Genomic DNA, 9,301 nt, shown 5'->3' on the forward strand with positions numbered 1-9,301 from the left:
AAAAACAGAAAAGCAACCAACAGAAAAGTTGAACTCGAGAGAACTAAACACACTTTCAGACAAGAGCTGTGTTTTTCTTCAGAAACAAAAAGAAGTATCATAAATCATCAGCTCAGTTTTTCAGTGTGTGAGAGAAAAACAGAGCAAATCAATAACTTAAGCCGCCCTTTAATGATGGCTGGCTATGTGGTAGCAAAGTTAGTTTCAGCTTTGTCTTTTTTTTTCTTGTCACTACTTTTTATCTCTGTAAGGAAGGTTATGAAATGAGTCATGGTTATCTGTTTGTTTCTTGTCTGCTTGCAGGATTACTCAAAAAGGTGATTTGCATGGAAATTTGAACAGAGCTTGGATATGGCTCATTTTGTAAGCAATTAACATTTGACATCACTCCCGATGTTGATCTGGACCCGGAAGTTCTCCTTAACTTTGTAAGAAAGGGCCAAATTTGACATTGCATAGCATATTTTCATAGATAAACCTTAAGAGATTTTTTTATGTTCTAAAGAAATTCTAGTCTGGATCCAGATATGATTACAAATTCAGGGCCTCAATTCAGATATAGTGTGGTGGGAATTTTTTCGCCTTGCCAGAGGCTTGTAGTCTCGCACCACTCTCAGCGTAGGTTGGGCCTGACCCAACCAGAGCAAAAAAGTCATGTGACCCTTAAAACGAGCACGAGGCATTGCGTGTTGCACGCTGCTCACAGCAGCAGCAAGTCCAAGCATTCATGGCTGCCCTTGTCTTTGCAGGTTGTTGCAATGTTTTTACTCCATCATAGTCAAACCAGCCATCCATACTTTTTTTTTCATCTTTATTTCATCATTTTCATTCCTGTAACTACTCACAGTGATGTCAAAGCACTTGTGGTTGGACAAGGTGTCGCAGTGGGATCTCACCCGTCATAGGTGCCACAGCCTTTCATGTCTTGGTAAAGACTGTGCCTGGGTTTGTTTGTCAGTTTTGGATAAGTCCAGTCTACCTTTAAAAAATGAAAATGGTGGGATGTGTTCCCATAGCCTCATTTATTGTGGGATATGTTTATTCATTTATGTTCTTGTAGGGCCATCTGTAAATATGTTGTAACAGTACATATGTTCTGTGTCATTCTGAAGTACAATACAGCATGTCGAGAAAACCACAGAGCGAAACACAGTGGAAGCAACAAGCCTAACAGCAGTGACCTCTTTTCTTCATGTTCACCTTCTGTGTCATTTCAGAAGGTGGCCAGGGTCAGGTGATGGAGCGCGTCATCTTCCAGTTGGACCGTCAGTGGATTGATCCCTGGTTCCTCCATTCCACATGCCACAGGATCTTTGGGCAAGATACTCCGAGTTGCCCGTGATGCATCCATCAGAATGTGCTACCCTAAAACAGGAACTTGTACGTAGCTTGTTCCCAATTTATATTTTCTTTTTGTTTTATTTCAATGCACTGTGTTTAATTGTGTATTTAATTGCCCTACCCTCGTTAAGCTCACATATGAGCTTAAGAAAAGGTATTAACTAGGTAAGGTTTGATTAATTTTGGTTGATGAGTTGCAAATTTTCCAGCACGATTAAGAGTTTTATACCCGTTACCTCTGTAACATTATTTTGTTGTTTTACTTTCTTCTTTCCATAGTTTTCTCTCGCAGGTCTTTGGTCCTCTCATCCTGCATCTCCATGCATTGCTGAGTATTTAATCATGTACTTAAAAAGGGCTTTAACATTAACAAATGCATTGGGAGAGATCAGTCACCGACCCCCGGCAACCTCCGATCACTGGGAAAAATGCGTACACTACCACCAGTTGGTGAGTGGTTGCTGGAAGTTGTTGTCTCTTGCAAACAGGTTGCAACACTAAAAACGTCATTATGATTGCTTTGATCACAAGCAGATTTCAATGGTTACCCAAACTTTGCATGGAAGATGGCATCTTATCTGCAAGCACTTACTAACTAACCTACACAAAGTGCATGCAACCACAGCAATCTGCTAGAGGCCCAAGCAAACACAAGGAGGTTTTCACACTTCTTTGCAATCAGTTTGACCTAATGAACTACTGCATCTAATAGGCAGGGAATATTACCATGTTTCCTCACAATGGTGGTTTCCAGGCGTATGTCAGCTGGTCTCGTGGCCTGTGTGAGTGGAGCAACTTCAAACCTTCAATCATAATAATACATTTTCAGTTCTCTCTATAGGCACCAAATAAAGCAAAGTCTATAAATTAAAATGATGTAGTGCTAGAAAAATGTGAATTAGAATCATGCGATTATATAAAAAGGCTGACGTGCAGCCTTACCTGTTAAATGACATGTTTTAAACTAAAGAAAAAAGGAATTTACTTTGAAAAATGATGTTGGGAAAGCCATTGGGAACGCCTTGAACAATACAGAAAAAAACTAAATAGAAAAAGGTAAAAGAAAATAGTTTTAGCCCATAAACAGACTGGTCTTAGCTCTCCAAAGGAAGATACGTATGCTAGATCAGAATTCGGTCCTCCTGCACATATACTGCTGTTTCATTATGTTGCCATAGCCGTCACAGAGAGTCCAATTCAAGCATTCAATTCAATTCCTGCTGTCAGCTGTTTATTTTTAAATAGACACTCACTGGTCCTGCAACAGCAGGAATTTAACTACAAACTTTCTTTGCCCTTATCAGTGCTGTTTATTCTGCATTGCACCAGTGTTCCCTGTGGGTGATTGAAGTCGCTTAAGCACTTTATTTAGTTTGTCTCCTTGACCAATAAGATCGATAAGGTCTGTGCACTCAGGATCCAGGAGTGGGTCAATTAAGCTGTTTTATCTTCATGTCATTCCAAACACTTTGTCAGCATTTATCAACCAACAAATGAGACATCATCTGGTTAAAAACAGAAAAGAAAAACTTGATGAAAACTATTAAAAATAATAGGCCACGTGATGATAGTAAACTCAACCTGTGCATAAATGGATATCAATCTGCACCCTGGATAGAAAATTAATATGTACACAATCACTGCAATGATGGGCCAATGTGAAATTCAAAAAACATTAGAGCCTAAGTTAGTGCATTATCTCCTTTTCAGACACGGAGTAATTTAGCTGGCCATGACTGAACGTACTGAAAAAGAAGCAGGAAGGACATTCTTTTCTAAAAATGTTGGTGAAAGACACAACCACAGTAGAGCTATTGCAACAAAAACCACCATACTAGCTCATCCAATAAATTTAAAGTGGGTAAAGATCCTACTGTATTATAGAGAAACCCTCAACAATTGACAATTCCTTATAAGCAAGCACTTGGCAACAGTGGGAAGTAAGAACTTCTTTTGAACAAGAAGAGACCAGGGATGGGGAGCTCTAGGAACCAAAAGCAAGCCAGCAGTCTGAGAGAGCTCAGTACTCTATTGGGATAATGTGGTCTTTTGACAGGGTCTGATTATTCTGAGAACTTAACTAGCTAACAAGGAGAAGGAGAATTATGGTCTCTTCCTAGTCCCCGTTAATACCCTCTTTGAAATGTTTTAACTAAAGGCTTTTCAAGGAGCTTTTAGCGGAGACTAAAAATCACGAATTGCAGCAAGTGCGCCCTTGAAGAAATAACGAACCAGTTTTTCAGCATCACTCTGAGACAGTGAGATAGTCAGAAATAGTGCATAAGTGAAACAAAACAGTCCTGCATATTCATTTAATTATAATTCAAATACAGTAGGAGGGAATTAAAATTACGTTTTTACTAAAGCCCATGATAATGCATTTCAGAGTCATTGTCTGGTTAGCCAACTAGTTTATTTTTTTCATTTTTTTACAGCAACATGCACAAATCTCACTTTTGACCAAATTTTTAAGTAGAAAATGACATTTGATCCAGGCGTTTATATCTTTAACTCTATACATTAAGTAACTAATTTGTGCCTCCTGGGTTCACAGTTAAATATAACACAGCATCATCTGCATAGGAATTAATATGTGTAATATGTGTAGAGATTAATATCCTGGCATACAAAATATGCCACTGTTTCTTTAACAATAGCCAAGGCAGATTTTGTTTGATTAAGTGATAAGTGGAAAGGTGATTAAGTGGAAAGGTGCTTCCAAGCTAGATCTATAGATCTAGCTTGGAATCAGGCTCGCTATTTTTCAACTTACCACTAAGCACAGAGCTAGTGGACTCCCTACTGTGTGTCCAAAGAAAAGTTTGATATGATTGGAACCTCTGCTGTTTTGAAGCATCTCCATAAGGCGGGCCCGCTTCACAGTCCCAAGAAAGTCCACTTCAGAAGAAGTGCACGATAGATTTCTGTGTTCCTTCAGGTTCGCATGCACATGATGGCTCATTTTACATCTTTTGCACACATGCAAAATGAAATGACTCTCCTGGTCTGTTTGCACAACTTTTTAGACACCAAAGGACATGAAACAAGTAAAAGCCTTCAGTCTTAAACAGTGTTAGGCAAGTTACTTTGAAAAAGTAATTAATTATAGTTACTAGTTACTTCCTCCAAAAATTAACTGAGTTAGTAACTGAGTTACAAGATTCTACAAGTAATTAATTACTTGAAAAATAACTTTTGCCTTACTTTTAAAAAAAAGTTTTAACCCTCTGGGGTCCAGGGTATAATTGCCCATTTTTAACTACTTTTGATGTTTCCTCTACATTTCACCTTTAAAAACGATTTACTTTGCCTTGTTTGGTATCATTCTTTTCAGCACAACCTCACGTGTCTGAATTTACAGTTATGTTTTCATTTTGACATATTGTATTAACACAACTGATCTAAAATCAGACAAAAAACATAAAATCCGAGTAGAAAAAGTTATATTTTTTACTGTAATAACCACAAACGTGTTTAATGAATCATATTTCATAACTTTAAATGCAAATGTAAATTGTAAAATTTTAAATTAGATGCACAAGTTTTGCGAACAACAAAGTTATTTGCATCCATTTACCTTTTAACCTTTTTTTATAACCACTTTAAACTATTTAGATAACAATCAGCTGTTCTGCATTCAATACGATGCCACTCCAAATATTTCTGTCCACTATAAAGGAGAACATCACAGCCTGATACCTGCAGGTCTGACAGCAGGTGTATCACTCCTCCTGTTTTTTTACCTGGAGACAGCAGTCGCCTCATTGTTCTGAAACACAATACAAAACTATCCACAACACTACACACTAACTACACAAGACAACACATTAACTACACACTAAAAACACGCTAAAAGTCACAAATTGCTCACATCTCAAAACTCGCTCTTTCTTTCTCTCTCTCTCTCTCTCTCTCTTGCTGTTACTCCTAAAACATCCCCCTCTTCCTAAACAACCAAACATCATGTTGCCATGTCATTTTTGCTTGGTTGACATGGTGCATTTTTCCACCAACACAAAAGGGCGGGATTTTTTTGTTTTGTTTTTTTATTTTTTGACCATGAGCAGAATCAGAATACTTTATTGATTCTGATTCTGATTCTGCTCATGGTCAAAAAATAAAAAAAACTAAACTAAACAATGAGCAGAGAGTGCTTGCTAGCGCTGTCCTTAGACAGTAAACATGAATGAAACTATTGAGGAAAAAACACGTATATATTGTTTATCATGACTCTGGTTTTACGTAGCCTATCAACACAATTTAAAAACTGGTATATATATCACCTTGTTGCTTTGTCATCTTGACAAAGTTTAGTAACGCTAGTAACGTTAGTAACGCCGTTACATGTAACGCCGTTATTCCCATCACTGGTCTTAAACGGGTGAATGCTTTTTACACATCACAGTCAACAAGAAGTCAATTCCAGCTGTACTCTTTGGCAGCAGCCCACACAAACCACATCAGATCTTCAAATAGCCTCTGAAATGGGGTACAGTGGAGCTGGTATTATCTGTTGGTTGAAATTACAATTTAGTTGAAAGCTACTGCAACTTTGACATTATACTGTTACATCTTTTTTCAGATGAGGCAAACAGACATGGAAGAGCATTTATGGCAACTACAGAGGTTTTATGGCAACTACATGTTCAAACACAACACGTTTTTCTATTGTGTTCTTTCGTATCAAATTTAAACAGAAGATGCAAGTTTACCCTTACAGTTCCAGCCAGGATACGCATCTTTTGCTTGTCTTTATCAGCCCCAGCTTTTGTTCCACTTTTGCTCTCCCTTTCCATCACTACCTCATGTCTCCCTGTAATGCTTGAATTCAGACTAATCCCTTCTTCTTAGTTTTTGCCTTTTCTTTCTCCAGTTGCAGATTCTGATCGAATGATAAAGTTCCACCAAATCACTGTGAAAGTGATGTAGTCAGTGGAGCCTGGACTACCGCCAGAGGTTTGGCAGTCATAGTTAGTTCTTCAGCAGTGCTTCTTAATTCAGCCCTTTCTGACCCTTTTCCAGTTTTTGACCAGCCCAACTCTGCTGCCAAATCAACCATATCTGCTCTTTGAAACTGAGTGAAAGCATTGGAGCTAGGCCTTAAACTCAGATCAGCACATCAACAATAACTAGGAATAGAAGGAAATACCAAAAAAAACCCATTCAAAAAGCAAAGCAAGACAGTCTGAACAACACAATATACACAATATCCCCCCAGCAGTGCATTCTTCCGCACCTGCAAACTCGCTGTGTTGGTGAGGAAAAACACCCAGTTCTTCAGGGTGTGCTGGAGCTAAAATCTTCTAACCACACAGACGCACAAAAATAACTAACAGGCTTGAAAACAAAAGTCAGCAATTTGTCCTTATGAAATAATTGCTGCTACCACCTATCAGGGGGACACAATGGATGTTCCAGTCAGACAAAAGTGCAGATTCCCAGAAACGATCGTCCCCAGAGACGTGAATACTATATAACCCACACTCACACCTCACTGCAACTAACCTCTCCAACAGATGTCACTCAAATATGCAAATAAATAAATAACTCGGAGTCCCCCAAACCTGTATTACACCTGTTTTAGATATTTACTGGTTTCAAGTTGGTTTCTTTTAGGAAGTAAACTCCAGCAGGTGAAGACAGGTGGGGGAAACTGTGGCTTAACAAGCTTTGGTTCATCACATCACTTATCTTCAGCACAAAGGAACACACAGCACTAAAACCTGCGTTTCCACAGTTCGTTCTGCGCATTTTCTCGATCTAATTGAGCAATTTAGGCTTGAGCAGCTCGCCGCACTCCACATAAGGACAGCAGGAGTTCGATATTGAACTATAAACCCTCTGATTGATGGACAGTTGATGGACTGACTCTACCTCCTGAGCCACATTGCAGCTACTCCAGTCAAGAGGTATTAAATTACTTCTGGTACTGTTACCTGGTGTGTTTTATGAAGTCCTATGATAAGGCTTCAACACATGGATCTGTTATTCATACGATCCCCCCGGATCATATTTCCTCATCGTAAGTGGCGTAAAAAACACCAACCAGTGAAGGCACCTGTGCTGTTTTAAACATGGCAGTGTTTTCTATTTAAACGCCCGTGAACGCTTCACCTGTCCTGTGTTTTGGGGTTCCAATAATAAATAAAGTGGCATTAGATCGCGATAAATCTGAAAGCAGTGGCATGTTCAGATTAAAAGGCAAAAGAGCTACAATGCACCACAGATGTGTTTTAGCATGTACGGCTTTTTGTGTTGTCAAATGCAATATGATAAACTGTGTTTTTAAAGTTTGCAATGACTTTAAACGGTTTTATAAGGTTGCATGGCAAAGATTTGCGATGGAGCTGATTTTGATTTCTTTCACGTGTGCCTGCAACAGCGGTGCACAGCAGCAATGAGAGACGTCTGTCGTTCTTCTTTCTGTCTTTGTCTCTAATTATGGCAGCGCTGAAGTGCACGCAGCTTTTCTTCGCCACAGCAGAGGCCCACAGTAGCCGCTGGGTGTCAGACGGATGAAGCGGGGTGGGGAGGGTGCCGACCATTTGGGAATGGCACAGAAGAACTTGGTGACCAAGAGGAGTGACGTAAATCAAAACAGACAAATAGACAGGAAGGCAGGCAGCTAGATATAACAGCAGGTAGGTAGGCATGCAGACATAACAGCAGACAGACTGACATAATAACAGACAGACAGGTTCAGAGTTAGGATAACAGCCGGTTTGAAGTTATATAAGCAAAGGCTTACAGTTTCAAAAATCTTTCAGTGGCAGTAGATGTGTACCAAGGCAGTGCAGATGGATTTTTATTTTCTCACTGTTGCATTTTCCTGCAAGCTCGTTATTTTCTGTGGTCTTTGCTGAAACGTGTAGTTTTTCCAGTTAAATAGTATATAATAGCTTACACCGTGCATTATTCAAACCTAGCAACAAAACACAGCCCGTTTGTTTATGAAGGCGGGATTTGGAGACGCTGGTTTCAATCCAGTGATGCACTGACAGCCAAGAGTTGAATAGGCAGTGTGTTTTATATTAACAATGGCTCGGTGATGTAGTGACTGATGCTGTTTAGCTTCACACTTACATGGAAGGTATGATAATCAGTGATAATTTTTCCACATGAGAGTGGTCCCGTGTTCACTCCAACCCCAGCTGCATGCACAGTGACATAAAAAGTGACAGTCTGAAGGGGCAGTTTTTCTTCTGTAAGTCAAGCTGAAAAGGGGAGGAAAGATGGACCTCGAGTGAAGGAGAAGAGAAGAAGCAGATCAAGGGGCCACTCCGAGTCAGGGCTGACTCATATGGACTGCAGGGCGGAGGGTTCACGGCTGTCTTGTGTTTGGCTGTTTTGAGGTTGCATTCTTCTCTTTCTACTGGCTCTCCAGAACCCCCACCCCACTTCACCGTCGCCACACAAACATATATACAAACATGACCTATACACACACATGCACACACTCACACAGGCTCTGGGAACAACACTGGAGGCAGGTGCCGAGAAATGGGCTGAAAAAGGCTTCCATTCGTTTTGGCGCTGAATTATTCAACCTGTGATTAATTATAATTTGGCCTCACTAAGGCAGGGACTGGGGGAATTCCTCTGTTGGTCTGGATCGCAGCTTATTGTGTTTTTCCTTCCTGTGGAGGCCGACGTCAGGGCAGAGCCGAGACCTAACAGGGGTACTAGATGCCTGCACATCTATTGCGGACCCTTACTCGCGAAGCTGTTGCATAACATGAATGGAAAGAGTGCACTCTGCAGACTGGAGCGGGGAAACGAGAATTTAACACTCATTTCAAGGAAGAGAAGACCACTGTGGTTAGAAATAGCTCGTGTTCAAGGCTGTGCAACTACACTGTTTATCTGAATGAGGATAAGCCCAACCAAAACAAAAATAGAGACAGAAAATAAAAGGAAAAGTACGTTCCTCTCTATTTAATATGGCGCGACACGAGGCACA

The sequence above is a fragment of the Astatotilapia calliptera genome, chromosome 23 (assembly GCF_900246225.1).
Source record: "Astatotilapia calliptera chromosome 23, fAstCal1.2, whole genome shotgun sequence".
In the NCBI taxonomy this organism is placed as follows: Eukaryota; Metazoa; Chordata; class Actinopteri; order Cichliformes; family Cichlidae; genus Astatotilapia; species Astatotilapia calliptera.